Raw genomic sequence first — 16,501 nt, forward strand, 5'->3', positions numbered from 1 at the left:
ACCAACCCACCAGCAAACATCACCACAGCAGAAATTGTAACATCCTTTTTCTCTATATGTGGTATTATTCACCTACATTAATCTGTCACAGCTGAAACTCTTAATTTTCAGTGTATGAATAAAAGGTTTTGTAATTGTGATAATGTATGCATGTTGAAAGCATTCAATAAAACAGATATGGAAAATAATTCACAGAAATAAATTAAGGGTTTTTTCACCTGCACAGTTCCAATACTGCTAGATGAGAATTTACATTACTGCTGTGACCCTCATTTAAGCTACAAAACATATGCAGCTACCTCTACCCCAGCTACTGGCTTCTCCTTGAGTGGCAATGACATTTGCTGTGAACAGAATCAGGCTTACTGTATAAGACAGTAAAACCTGTCCTGCTGCTTTTGTGTACCAAGGTACTGACATGAAATACCTCTAAAGCTGCTAGCTTATAGCAGAAGCCCAAATTCTGGTAGTTCAAAATAATAGTCAGGACTTGATGTCATCACAGCCTGTATGAGCCTAAAATAAAAACAACTCAAAAGAGGGCAAATATATATTGAGTTTTCTTGCAGTAAAACAAACAAACAAAAACACCTTCATACTTGGCATTTAATATTTCAGAGCCTGTTTTGTACTCAAAACCAAATCAAAGCATGCCAAAACTCACACTTGTCAAAAACAATGTGCTTTCATTTTGGAGTACTTTTAAAAAATAATAAAAGAGGAAAAGATATGACAGGCTGGGCAAGCTGACAGCAACCCTTTTTCATGGCAATTCAGTTATGAGAAAATACACCAAGACTTGCCAGTTTCAGATTCAGTCACATTCTGCCTTTGGGGATGTAAACAGTTTCCTATAGCATATTCCAGCCACAATGCAATCCAATACCTGGGAAGTCTGGAAACGGACCTGTGAACTCTTTTTAAGTTTTCCACTTTGTATAATGCACAAAATAGTTCTTGGAAGACACAAGTTCTTCCTCTCAAGAGAATGTCAAAAGCATTCATCAATGCAAAGAGCATCTGCATCCTCTTTGGCAAAAAAATCCATTTCATGCAACATGAATAATCTCTCTTAGAAGCAGAGGAACTTTCTTGTTTTTCTAATCCTTTCTGAAGTGACCCAAAATTCAAATCTGTTTGCAGCCTGAATAGTGTCAAGCTGAACTTGTCAATCATTTCAGGATGAGCTCTATCATATTTGATGGAAAAGGATGGTACTGCTCACTTAATGCCACACCATTTAGATTGTGACACTGTAACCGCTGATGAAATCTTCAAAACTTGGCCTACTAGTCATTAACATCAGCCAGGATGCTGGACGTTCATCAGCAGGATAGCAAACATTGGAAATGGGGAATGAGCAAAAGGTAGAAAAATACTTTGGTTTTTTTTCTTCTGGTTTTGCATGAACTCAGACATAGTTGAAAATGTATGGTTTTCCTTTTTAATTTTTATTATTAATTATACAAATTGTCTAAATAAAGTGTGTGTTAAAAATGTTAAAGTCCAAGTTGTCCCTCATTTCCTGAGTCCAGTGCTTCGGTAGTCTAACATAAGAACTAGAACGTTAGCTTCCCACTTCTTTCTCTCAACACAAAGGAAAATATTTAGGGTCTTGATTCTGCCTTGCCTGCCAGCCATGCCCATTTGGGAGGCTGAATCACGTCATGATTAGTGGGACAGCTGAAAGCCCTGGTGACAGACACAGAGCAGCACAGCACAGAGCTTCTGGGCAAGGGAGGAGCCAGAGCATCAGGAAGAGCTGCACTGAGGATCCTGAGCCCTCATTAAGCTGGTGGGCCCAGGAGCGCCTTTTAGCCTCCCCTCCCTTCCAATTACAGCTGTATCTGACAGAGGCAGAGAAGCCAGAACAAGTCTTGTGGTCTCCCCTACATGGTTTTGGGAGGTTAGGGATCTCAGGGCAAAGAATATCTCAATGTACCAGCAGAATTTGTTGCTGTTGTTGTACATTTCCCATTCCATCTGATACAAAGGATAATTTATGTCGTTATTCCTTAATATTGAGCACTGCACATGCAGTAGAAAAAGACAACTCTTCTGTCCTTGTACAACTTCCAAAATGCAAAAGGATCAATTCTATCCATAGGAAGCAAAGCCTCTGCCATTGACACTTGCCTGCAGCTTCTTTAGATCTGATACATTTGGATCTGACACATCTGTGGAGCCATTAGCAGTGAGTGCCTTTTATGAAACATCGCCTCTGATATTTTTATCATACTCTCCAGACATTATATCATGAGAGCACTGTCAGTGTGGTGCTCTGATACAGTTTGACATGGAGTTTTTCCATAATGTAGCTGAAATTGTCACAAGAAATAGCTTAGCATGGGTGGTATGTGAGGGCATGCAGCTTGTGTGCTGGGGGAGTTGTTTAAAGTAGTGAAAAGCATCATTTTGTAGTAAGAACCAAGGGACTTAGTCTGCATTTCTTTTATTGTTGCCAATGGCCGCTTCTTTTATCCAAAGAGATTAAAATATGCTCTTAAGTGCCTGAAAAGCCCTGGAATGTGTGGTTCACAGCAGTATTAAGAACTGATCTATAATTACAAATAGACGTGGCATTAGGAATTTATTTGGTAAGCTTCTGAAATGCTGACTGTTTCATTCCTTCTTATAGATTGAATTTAGGCTGTACAAAAGCAGGCAAAGCAGGTCATGGTTTCTCCCCCACCTCCCCTTCCCCCAGGAACTCAAACAAAGCATGTTATTTCTGGATGTAGTCTGCATCTGAATGTTTTCTTTCCTTCCGTGGCACCAAAGCATCCACAGCTCTGTCTAACCCAAGCTGAAGCTGGTCACTTGTTTCTTATATGATACTCTTAGTGACAGGGGTTGTCCACTTTATAACAATGGTCTCTGCAGATAAAGCAAGACATCAATAAGGAGTGTTTACAGAAATTAGGAATAGATTATGGACACCACCTTGCTGTACAAACCCTATTGTAGAAAGCCTTGCCGCCTTTGCAAGCATCAGAAAAGTCCAGACACTCATTGCTTTCCTGGTGCCAAGTGAAAAGACTTTGGCAGAGACTAGCTAGCAGAAAATGGACCTTTGTCTTTACAGTTCATTTGATATACTTGTTCTGTCTCTCCTGTAAGACTGAAATGTACCCATCACATATGACCAGAGGACAAGCCCTCAAAATATGGCTTAAAGAGTGAAACTGTGAATTCTATCTTATATAGATGAACTAGTGACTGATTTTGTGGCTATTGTTCTAAGCTCTTCAATTTTTTAAAATAAATCAAATTTTTGGTAGTGTATCAGATATTAAGAAGTAAAATCCATTGTTATTATCATCTTGTATGTTGACCTACTTCCTTCAGCAATGACATATTCCAAACTGGAACATCTGAAATTAAATATTATGATAGAAGAAAACTAAGCTAATAGTGCAGCCCTGTGTCAAGAAAGCATAATTTGAGAATTTCAGGTTTAAGAGTTAAATAAGAATTCTTAATGTCAGTCCTCAATAATGAAGGAGATTATTTCAGGATCCGTATTTTGGAAAGAGGCAGTAATATCTGGATCAGTTGCTTGCTCTCATGCTTTTCTTCCTTCTTTGTGGTCCTCATAATTCATGAAATTACATTAGCTGAAACTCTAACTTCTTCAAAATAATTTTGCTTTTAACATAAAAATTTATCTTTAATGAATGCTATGATAGGAAACATGGTAGTTAAACTGCATGGTATGTTTTAAATAGTGTTTACTTTAAAGTAAACGTTATGATGCTCTATGCTAAAGGTAGCAGCTGGAAACGGAAGAAATTCCTAATGCTCGCTGGAGAGAAAGCTTGGAGTGTGTCTTCCTATACAGGTGCAAGCCCCACTGCCCGTGCCCCAACAGGCAGATGGTGACAGGCCTGTTTCCATCTGGAAGTGATTTCAGTAGCGATAGTCCAGAGCTGTAATTTAGTTGGGCCTGCTGAGAGTTTTGCTGAAGGGAAAATGTGCTACATCAGGCCAAGGCATTGTAGCTTCAGCCAGCCCATAGCAGCCTCTCACACAGGCATGCTCTCAGACTCAGACTCAGAAAGTGAGTTCTAATTTTGCCATGCTTTTGCTATATTCAAAACATTGCAACAAATTCCATCACAGATTTTCCCATGTATGATTTTTAACAGGAAATTAACAAAACAAAAAAAGAGTTCAATTTGATGGTTATTTGTTATAAATAAAGGACAGTATCCAGCAGCAGCAGAAGACAAAATTCATCATCTTTTCGTCATGGATATAAAGGAGGTAGCATGACAATCTTTAGAGGGAAAAAAAAATCACATTAAATTTGCAGTTGTAAATGGGGAAGTAACAAGAGATTCAACTTACAAAGGAATCTTGTTGTCAAAGACTCCTAAAAGGCAAAATATTTTTGTTCTGATATATGGAAGAGCTTTACTCATTCCAGTTACAGGCATGAAAAAAAGAATAAATCTCCATGCCTCAGTTAAGACTTATTCCCCATGCCGAAGGGTAACACCCAAACAGCAATGTGGATATTTTTATCTCCATATTGTCCAACCTTGGTTTGAGTTCTTTTATAATGCATTTCTAATTTGGTATCTTTTCCTTTATTTTGGTGCCCATTTTGCCTGTGACTTGCTTACTTTGGCTTGTTATCTTTTCAGTCTTCTCTACTATCCTGTGCCCAGAGAGTCCCTCTTTTCTAATCTATAATCTAGTGGTTACTGCTTTCTCCATGGATTTCTCACTTTGGATCAATTTTCACGAAGAATATAGTGAAAGATACAATGAGTGCTCTTTTGGATAATGTTGCTGGATATTTATACTTTCAGAAAAGGTGAACACAAGGGACAGGTGAACTTTCCCTGGTATTTTCGTGGTGTTTTTGTTTTCCAGAGACATACCAGTTTGCTGTGATTGTTACAGCTGACCAGATAGCATGAAAATTCTGTGCTTGCAATCCCTTAAAATACACTGAGGCATATGAATGTTTCTGGAGGGAAGCTGGGGGAGCAAGTAAATACATTCCTTTTGCCGTTTCAAGTCATCTCCAGTACCAACATGTGTAATGCACCCAACCATTAGGGTCTTCAAACATTTCAGCTCATCACAGAGTACCGGTGCTTGCATTTGCTCTTCTTATGTAAAAACAAAAATCATTGCAGTAAAGATTGTTCTGATGTATTGTCCTTTATTTACCATGAAAATTCCTTGTTAAAGCAAATTAATGTATTTGCATGTTCAAACATGAGCTGTTACATCTAACTCCTGCCCTACTTTTTGGACTGTTAGTCTCCTTGACTGAAAATCTTACGTGATAAACTTTTCATGAATTAGACTTCAAGGATTATAACTGAGAAAAACACTGACTTTTAAAGGCGTTCTTTCATGCGTAAGGAGAAAGGTTTATCCAGCTTAATTCTCTCTATGAACAGCTCATAGGATTACCAAGCCACGGGTCCCTAATACTTCTGTAGCTAAGAATTGGTCAGCACTTCTCCAACACTCATCTCATTGAACAGCACCCACCTATTCTTTTATGCCTCTTAAATTTCATAAGGATATGTGTTTTAAATAATTTGCTTTGACTAAACAAGGCCCATAGGCATTTATACCTCTAGTTGTGTGGGGTTGTACACTGCTTTATGTAGATTGAAAATATGCCAAAACATCAAAAGCATGAAAAAAATAAAAACAAAACAGAGCCAACCAAAAATCCACCACAAAAACAAAACAAAAAAAACCAGTGCTGATGAACTTATCCTTTGGTTTTTTTTTAATGACACATTCATGAAATAAATAAATGTGTATTCCCATCAACTATCTGCAGTTTTTTGTCTTTCTGCATAATTTCCTCCATAAATCTAAGAAAATAAATTAACCCAGGCTTATTCCATTCAGAAATAAAGCATTGTTTTTAAGACTACCTGGACAGTAGAACCGAGAGACCTGATACTACAGGAGTTAAATGAAATCTAACCCATTGACTACCCATTTATTTTAAACAGTGGGAACAGCCTAATTTTAGAAGTATGAAACTATACCAAATGAAAGTTCTTTTCTTTCTTTCTTTTTTTTTTTTTTTTTTTTTTTAATTTTTTTGCAGGTTTTGCACTCTCTGAATCCCTCAGAAAGAGCTGAACTTTATGGGCTTGTTTCACAGTGCCTTAGGCTGCAGTGTAAGATGTAACCAAAACTATGTATTCTATCACCATCTGTTAAAACCAGGTGTGGCAGTGTTCTTTGTCTCTTCCACCACCCATCCTCTCTCCAGAGGGAAATCTTCTGTTAATGGGCCACTGAGTCTCACTGCATGACTGATAAAATTACATCATCCCATTGTCAGATGCTCCACCCAGGGGAAGGAGCCAAGCATTCCTACCTGGATATAATCTGAGACTTGGAGCCCCACAGGCAGCCTTTCTCCACTGGATTCCCAGAGGAGAGGGACCAGACTGTTCTACATCACCACTGGGCCTTCAGAGGAAACCTACACCCTTCTACAGGATCACTGCTTCACCACAACCACACCTGTCACTGCAGGAGGACTGCAACCACCGTTTAATCAAGCTGCTACCAACACCCAGACCAACAGGGTGTCAGGTTGTATACTGACTCTGTCAGTGTTTTTAGTACTACTGCATTTTATTCCAATTTTAATTATTGAGTTGTAGAGGTTTCTTTTATTTATACATACTAGTAAAAAACTGTTATTCTTATCCTCATGTATTTACCTGGGAGCTCTTTAATTTCAAAATTATAATAATTCAGAAGGAGGAGGTTTACATTTTCCATTCCAAGGGAGGTTCCTGCCTTCCTTAGCAGACACCTGTCTTTTAAACAGAGACACACGGGATATGCAAAAAGCAAGCACAGGTTAAGGGCCAAATGAGTTTATTTATGCAATATGGAAACATGACATCTTTCAAGTAAAATCCTGATCCCAAGTGGAGCCAGTGGAAATTTTGGTTTTTTCTTTTCACTAGAGCCAGAACTACATTCTGTGCAGGATCTTTCAACACTTCAACAAACCAGTTTGAATCCATACATTCTCTTAGAATATATTATATGGGAGAGAGAAGCATGCTGAAAAGGACTAAGTTAGTTAAGCCACTTCTCTTAATCACGGACTTACTGACAGTGTGCTGTGTATTCTGAAGAGCAATGTCAAAACAACAAAACAAAACAAGAATTAGCAACGTAAAATTACTAGTAGGTAGTTCTTGAGACACTGAATTGGTACTATCCATTATAGAAGCTGGAGCTGTTACTGTATGTTTTACCCATTTTAAAAAATATTATTCCATTATCCTAAAGCACAAAAATATTCCAACAAGGTAAACTAAAATTCTCCAATTGGTAGATGGCAGATGAAGAGAACTCAAAGAAGATACCCATTATTTCTGTATAACATTTTCCTTGAAATATTAAAAATATTGAGGTCTCTGTAGCCAACCATAACTTTGACCCACTTAGCTAGTGGGATAGTTTTTCAATGTATCATGATGTTCACAATATATGTAGTACCTTCTGTATTTCTGACCACTTATGTTGGAAATCTAGTTTGACTCTATATATCCAGTGCTTTCTAATGAACATGAATATCTAAGCATATGATGAATTTGTCTTGTCTTTTGTTGATGGAGTATTTTATGGAACAATTGAAGTAGGTTAGAAGTTAAATGAATTCTTCTACAGGATGCTTACCACACACTCTGTGCTTCCCTAGCACATTTAGCCTAAGCTATTCTGCAATCAGAATGAAGTAAAGACTCAGTGGAAGTGAAGTGTAAACTCTAAGTGGCTTGTCTATGTTGTCATTTCTTGCCATAGTGTTGTGATCCTGACCACGAGGGAAAATGCAGGATAAATATAGAGTGAAAGTATGGAAAGGCAGGACTCCATAAATTATACATCAAGATTAAAGGATCTAAAATGGGAGAAGGAGATACAAGATGAGTGATAAATAGATCATGTCAATTAGGGAAATTATCAGGAAATTAGGTGTGGCAAATAAATTTTTGTTTCATTTCAACAGAAATTATCTGTGTAGTTATGTTGGGTCAAATGAGGTTATTTTGCTCATTACCTTTTTCCTGATAATACTCTTTTTGAGTTTGGGGCTTTTTAAAAATTATTTATTCCATACAGGGGAATGACATAAACTAGAAAAAAAAAAAGAAGAAAAAGTAAATAATGGAAACAGAAGGGATACGTCAAGTCAAGGATATTAAATTGAAAATAGCAGCTGGCTGAGAACATTTGGCAAGGAGAAGAACAATGCCAGAGATAGGCATCTCATTGCTGGGTCAGGATTACTTCATATTCAATTGCATGAAATGTTTTACCATTTCCTTTAGGTCAATAAGGCATTGAAAAATCATCTAGCAATGCTGGGACATCTGCTGTTTCTATGCAATGTCACAGCAGACAATTGAGAACAACGTGACACTGTCAACAGTTTTGGATTTCCATGTAGAGAAACAACCAAAGAAATACGTGGAAGACTTCTTCCACCTTAGAGATGTCAGTGTGTTGCCTGCATGAATACTGCTCCCAGTTCTAAGCCGGAAAAGGACAATATTCCATGTCCTGGGGGCATCAGGCACAGCATCACCAGCTGTCCCACTCTGCTCTGAGCTGGGGCAGCCTCACCTCGAGTGCTGGGGGCAGTTTTGGGTGCCACAACACAAAAAAGACATTGAGGTGTTCGGGAGTGTCCAAAGGAGGGCTGTGAGGATGGTGAAGGGCCTTGGGGGGAAGCCGTGTGAGGAGTGGCTGAGGTCACTTGGTCTGTTCAGCCTGGAGAAGAGGAGACTGAGGGGAGACCTCAGTGCAGTGACAGCTTCCTTGGGAGGGGAAGAGGAGGGGCAGGCACTGATCTCTGCTCTGTAGTGACAGTGACAGGACACAAGGGAATGGCATGAAACTGTCAGGGGAGGTTTAGGTTGGGTATCAGGAAAAGGTTTTTCACCCAGAGGGTGACTGGGCACTGGAACAGGCTCCCCAGGGAAGTGGTCACAGCACCAGCGTGACAGAGTTCAGGAAGTGTTTGGACCATGGCACCTGGTGTGGTTTTGGGCATTATCCTGTGCAGGCCTAGCAGCTGGACTTAATGATCCTTATAGATTCTTTTCAACTCAGGATATTCTATAATTCTGTGAATACATTTTGTAATTACTCCATATGGCCTGAAATTCCTTGAAGGAATTTCTCTTGCAGTTAACACTGCTCTGACCTATTTTCTCTCTGAATCTGCTGACTGCGTTCCCAACCCTCTTATATGCTGTAATCAAATTCTCACCCACTCACACTGGACCCAGTAAAATCCTTTTCTTAAATGCTTTGTATTTTTCTAATTGTGCCTTCCTTTTCCAGCTTTCAGGAATCCTTTCACTTTCTTGTTTTAACCTCTGTTTGGAAAAAGTTTGTGAAGTGAGTTTGCAATCTTGACAGGTGTTGAGACTGCAAATTCCACAGCTTTTCTTAAATTGTATGGCTTCAAATGTAGATCCAGGATTTTGGCACACATCAATGTCAAATCATAATTATTCTTGTTTTGTCTATTTTATCCCTGAAGTTCACAAATCCTTTTTAGCTAAGTCACAGTTACCTCCACGATCTCCAGTTCTTGAACTTCCACTTACATTTTATTTTGCTGATACCATCCTTAAGTGAAACAACTAACCTCAGACCCTTAGATCAGGTTCCAAACTTTGCCTTTTCATGCTTCACTACTTAAAATAGACATCCAAAAAGCAATAGCTGGCAAAAGAACACTTTGGGATTTTGGGCTGGCCAGGAGACAGCATGTTTTGGCTAATGGAGGATAACCCATGACCCTGTGAGCCTTCAGGCTTCATAACTGCAGTGTACCATACCTGGCCCAGCATAATCTCCCAAAGAGTGAGGGGTGTGATAGCCTATTCTGTACAAATTTCGATAGTATAGACAGAACATCTGTCTGAGTAAGTTCCTGGGCTAAACTCTAATTTTTAGTGAAGATTATCTGAGATGTTCAATTTGGGCTTGTCAATCACACAAAGGGGTGTGGGGGAAGGAGGGCTGAATAGCTTGGTGATCCAAGGCCAGCTCCCAAACCATTTCAAGTGACCAAAAGGCATTTCTAAACTATACCAGCTGAAAGCAGATCTGGAGGAAACATCTGCCAGGTTTGCATATGCCAGTGCAGTCATGCCAGCTTCCAGTTCTTGGACTGGGAGGAGAAATTGTATATAAGGAAGATGCTAAGATAAGGCTTCCTTGGAAATTAGGAAATTCTGTTCTGGTAGATGATAAGTTTCAAACCCCTTGGTGATCCTCTCATGTTGTTAAGTGTAGAAGTAGGAGATGATATAATTTCACATCTTCATTTTCCAAGCTCTCAAGAGGCTGTGTATTCTGGATTTTTTTTTCATTATGCATGCACACCACAATAACAACCAGTATCTAGAACAATGGAGTTGTAACAAAGTGAAGAGGCTGGTACTTGCATGGTGGCCCATGAGCAGGGAACATGCTGTGAAGACAGATTCAAATTAATATGTTTTCTTCTGGAGAAAAAAAAAAATTGGAACCTGTTTCTTCGCCATTTCAAATAACAATAAATAATATATCAAAGGAAAAGACACAAAAGAAAGAGGAGAAGAAACAGAAACAGCTGGAGAAAAGAGAAAAATAACTCTAGTGTAGAACACAATACTAGCAGGACAAATACAAAGAGAATAGGAATACCATGCAAGATGTGTTATCATTGGCTACTATCATCCTTCTTATGACATACTGGAAGGAAGAAAAAAAAAAAAAGATCAGAGTTGGAATCTTCACGGGTGTTAGATCAACATCATTCTTCTTTGATTGGAAAAGTTATGACAATTTAGAACAGCTGTTATTTGGCCCATATTGTTTTTAGACATTTTTTCTGGTTTTATTTTTGTAAATCACAGCAATGATCACGGGACAGAGGACAGATTGACAATACGAACTGTGAATCCCATGAGACATGATTGCTGTTTTGAGTTTTCAAAGTCTTTTGAATGCTTAATACAATGCTATTTGAATAACTAAGTTTTCTTTGGCAGAAGCCCTATTTGGTATCAGAACAACTAAATGATGACTTCAGATGATAATTACCAAATTGTGTTATTGCTGGTTCATAATTGCATGTGTGAGTGTTGGGAGAGGGAGAAGTTGATTCTGTGTTAAGAATCAACTGTATTATTGGCCATGTGGGGAGAACTGGTATTCCAGGCTCACAGGGTTTCCTGAGTTCAGAGGACTTTAGTTTAAAAGGGCTTCAGTTCAGCTTGTGCTTTGAAAATACGCCCTCTTCCTCATGAAGAGGAATATGTTGTTTCTTAATTAGGTTTTGGTCTATTTTACCCACAGTCCTTATCTTCTTGTTAAGGGTATTTACAAAGAGTGCCACAGTCTAATATGCCTTTATAATTGTGATTCTTTTATGAATTATTTATTGCAGACAAATACTACTTTGTAGCAACAGAAGAATAATACAGAAAAAAAGAACATGAATTGTTTCTTCTTCAGTTCCCAATACTTTAAATAGGTATCTGTTAGATATCAAAGATAGCAAAGAGACAGGTATGACAAGTACAACAGTGGAAGAAAACAACAGTGGAATAGAACACAGGAGAACCAAAGGAAAATGCTGTCTGAAATAAGCTTGTTTGTAACTGTCTCTGTGCAAGGTAAGAAAAGGAGGTTTTCCTGTGGTTCTGCCTTCAGCTCCACTGTGGTGAGACCCCCATGGCATGCTGCATCCAGCTCTGGGGTCTCCAGCACATGGACCTGTTGGAGTGAGGCCACCAGGCTGCTCAGAGGGATGCAGCACCTCTCCCACATGGGAAGGCTGAGAGAATTGTGTTTGTTCAGCCTGAAGGAGAGAAGGCTTCAGGGTGAACTAACTGCAGCCTTCTCTCGCCTGAAGAGAGCATGAGGGGGAGGAATGTTTTCCAAGAGCATGTATTGACAGGAGATGAGGGAACTGTTTCAGATTGAAAGACAGCAGGTCTAGTTTAGGTATTAGGAATAAATTCTTTGCTGTGAGGCCAGTGAGGCACTGGAACAGGTTGCTGAAAACAGCTGTGGATGCCCTATCCCTAGAAATGCTCAAGACCATCAAGGCTGGATGGCCCTCAGCAATGTCGTCTAGTGGGAGATGTCCCTGCCCATGGCAGAAACTAGATGATCTTTGAGGTCCCTTCAGACCTGGTCCATTCTATGATTCTGTGATTGTACAGAAATCAGCCTGAAACCTGATTTCTTAACCTTAAAGCAGTCAGGTTAAGTCAGCATAAAGATTCACAAGACATATTCCCTTTTCCAGTAGGAATGTATAGTAATATGTAAATGCCTTCAATTTTAAATGTTAATTTAAACAGAAGAATTCTCCTGTGTTTTTCTTTGTTCACAGAACTACTTCCAGTCTTACAGATGGAAGCTCAGGCAGACAGGTGGTTTTAGTAAGCTCTGGTAAACATGGATTTGCCAAATAAGAAGTCACATGAATGGGAAATTTTATTCCTTATGTGAATATTAATGTTCAGAAGCATCATGTCAGCAACTGAGAAGGTGGAAACTCTCAATATCTGATCACAGCAATGATCAGATGTTACAGGTGAACTAGCTTTCTTCCAGGACAAAGCAGCACCTTTACTAAAGATGGCTGTAGCCTTGGTTTGATGCTGACACACAAAATGCCCGTACTCAACCTTCTGTGTAAACACCACATTTATTTGCTGTGATCTCTCACCATATATTGAAACTCTGTTACTATTCTTACCCAAAATAGTGCCTTTGATCATGACAGAAGTCTTCTGAGAGGTTGTTTAAGACGGCATTGCAAAGAGAGTGGTCTGTACTGGGAGCAGTGTGGCCACTGTTGGCACCTTTACTTTTATAAGAACCAAAGCAGACCACTATATACTCTCATTTGCTAACCCAGCAAATGAACCCTGTCTTCTAAGTGAACGAAGCAGGATAAAGAACTGATGTTTACTTTCCAAGGAATGATTTCAGGGCTAGTTTTAGCCATCATTGTGTCGAGTTCTTTACATATAGGTAGATATGCAGATAGATGTGCGTGTCTAATGTGCAACTGCATGTCTGCATGTGTTGCCTGAGATTCAGTAAGACAAGAAAACAGGAAGCAGCCACCTCTCTAACTGCTTAGAAACACTTTGTTTTTCTCTGTGTCCCCTGAGTTCCCTCCACAGAGAGTTATTGCAGAACTCGTGAATTCAGCTGAGAAGTAATAGGCCCCAATACACCGGTCAATCCCCAAAACCGAACCTTTTCTGCCCTAACTTTTTAATGCGAATTTGCCTTCCTTTTAGGCTTTTATTACAGTCAGCTGGTTTACAGAGTGTTTTCTCTAGAGTGTATTTTTTAATCATTATTTTAGCAATTAGTTAAAGACTGTTTGAAATGTCCTGCTTTGATCTAATTCAGGAGAGTCTTCTGCCAAGGGATTGACAGTAAGCATGGATTTAAACTTTCTCAAAATAATGTTATTAATTGGGGCATCTTCAAAACAGTCAAATCAGTGGTGGTGTACTGGTTAAAGCTATAAAGTTTTTTATTATTTCACAGTGTTGCTGTGACCGGAATTCACTTCTGGCTCTTACAATAAGTTTATGGTGGTACAGATTTTGCTTGAGGCTCAAGTGAAACATAATATTTGGTCTTAATCCAAGTTAATGTGTTCCCCAGTCAGGATTTCCTCTAATGACTCATTCATACCCCTAATGAATTGAAAAGGATATGTGTAAATTGACATTGAACCTAAACTCCAAGGCTTTTGACTTTTTATCTTATCTCTGATTTGGCACCATGCAACATCTTTATATTCTAATCACATTAAAAAAAAACAACTTTTCTTCCTTGTTTTTCTTGCCTAATAGGGGTCACATCGAGAATGTGTGTCATATATACAGGATGGGAGAAAAGTGTAATTATGTGGAGTGTAATTATGGACAGCCAACCATGTATTCCCAGTATAAAACAGTAGCCAAGTAATCCCGCAAAGCTCTAATGCCGTAAGATAATGCAAAACCCCATCAGGTTCAGCTGCTTTGTGGGATCTGCTTCTGTGCATGCTCTCATCCTCTGAAGAGTGCAAATTCACTTGCCCCTTAAACAGGAGCCTTCCCCAAGCAAGTGATCTGGCTTCAGCATGGGAGGGAGAAGGAGCTACGCCAGGACAGTTATGGAGCAGACATGTAATCCATTGCTTCAAATTCTGCCTTACCTTGTGGCAACTTGCTAATGTGGCCATATTCAAAGGTGGTCTTGGTGCATAAAGCAGAGGAATAATGGATAGAAAAAAAAAGAGGAAGATGTATTATGATCTGTAATTTGTTGTGAGGCTCACACTTGGAAGCTTTCCAATTTGCCAAAATTAATTTTCAGAATGAAAATCTGTGATGTCAAATATTCACAAATTCAAAGTTGTGGGCTTGAATTACTGTTAAAATATCAGGGAAGTTTTAAGAAATCTGTTATAAACTATCAAAAGAACTTTTGGAAGGGGGCTTGAAAACATACTGTAAATATATGGACAGATTCCTATTTACATTGGGCATAGTCAGAATCTCAAAACTCAAACAAACTGAATGAAAAGATGGACAAAGCATACATAATTTAACAGTGAAGCTAATGATATATTACAACAATGTTGTTAGGACTGTAGTAAGCAAGATTAGATCACTTTCTGAAAAACATTCTCTAGTTCAACCAGGAATTGTGGGGCTTTATGCCAGAAATCAGAGTATCTGATTATGGTAATTGTCCCTGACCTTTTGAGGCAGTGGTGCCATGTACTAGCTTTCCAACCATACATACAATGTTCAGTTCTCCTGCACAGCTGTGCCAAATGTGTGAGCAGGACCTTGGATGTCACATTGTGAAATTCTCTGTGTGATTTATCCAGCAGAATAGATTAAATAAATAAGCATTTAATAAAGCCCAGGCTTGAGTCTCCTCTCTGCCCATGATGCTGCCAACTAAATGGCCTCTTAAGATTGTAGAAAATACTTTCTGCCCAACCCCAGAAACAAAGTTATATGCACCGAAAGATGGTTTTGAACTAATTATTTGTATTTTTGTACGTCTCTCTCTTCTTATGGATGAGGAACTGATCTGCATTCTTTTCAAGGCAAACTCTTGCTTTCTGAATTCTGCTGATGTCAGACTGGTCCACTGTGGGCTAACAGATCAGGTTCAGGCATTACAAGCACTGAAAACAATGCAAAAACACAACAGAAAAACAATTGTTTTATTGCAGTCCCAGATATGTAGTCTCAGTTTTCCTTCAGATGTAGCAGCATGAATCTGAGATGGTCGACTTACTCATCAGCATGTATGGTACCATTTGTACCAATCCAAGTGAAACAGTAAGTCATTTCTTATAGCAGTCTATGCAACATTGTCATCACTTTCTCAACCTAACAGAATTGTGCCTATACCATTGTTTTCTAAATTCTTATGTGCTTCTAAGAATTAAAATGGGTTTTTTTCCAAAATGAGGAAAATATTTTATATATTTATTGCAGGGTAGACTGAAGGTGGGAAAATTTAGGAATAACACTTTTCGAAAGTTAGATGTACGGCTGACTTGATCTGTGTCGTTTACCTCCGCTCAGAATCTGAAGGTGAAGACAGGAAAAATTCACCTGGTTTGGACTCACCCTTTTGAAATTAGTACCTAAATTCTGTCATGCCCTAAAAATGGTAGATGCTCTTACTGATTCTCAAAGCTAAATGTGTTTTTAATTTTTTTTTTTTTTTTTTTTGAAGAGATGACTGCCTTGAATGACTGAGTCATCATGGTTCATCATTTGACCAAACTAAAGCTTGTTCTTTGTTGTTTCAGGAGATACCCTTACATTGTAATTGCTAGGTTTTGCTTCATATGATACAGTTGTTGATGTTCTTTGGTGGAGATACTATACATCAGCAGACCTAGATCACCATCTGGACGTTCACAGGCTGCCTGTATGTATTAGTTACATAAAGTCCCTAAGGTTACCAACTGTTAGAGTTACCTGTACAACACTGATTCTCAGCCTTAATGCTCTGGAAAAAAATGGCAATGTACTGGATGTTGCTGGGCTCATCTCTTCCAGGCTTCTGCCCTCTCCTTTCTGTTCCGGTCTACCTTTTCCTTCACAAGGCTGCTGCACATAGCCAGGAATAAGCATAGAGGCACCAGTGTTGGTCCTGTATAGGAATAGAAAATCTCCTGCAGGAAATGTCTCCACGGGCTTTGTGCCTTAAGTATAATGTGGTCACGTCTTCATAAGCAGTGTCATCAAGCATCACACTTTTAAATGTCTCAAACTCATCTCCTAGAAAAATTTCAAAAGGAACAGAAGGTTTTGTGTTGTGCTCATTAAAGTCAATGTATGTGATCACTGGCAGATGCTGTGACTGAGGCTGACAGCCATGGGCCCTTGAGGTGGGCCACAGATCACTCTGTTCTCATGTGCATCCAGCC

This window comes from Poecile atricapillus, chromosome Z, assembly GCF_030490865.1.
Source record: "Poecile atricapillus isolate bPoeAtr1 chromosome Z, bPoeAtr1.hap1, whole genome shotgun sequence".
Classification (NCBI taxonomy): domain Eukaryota; kingdom Metazoa; phylum Chordata; class Aves; order Passeriformes; family Paridae; genus Poecile; species Poecile atricapillus.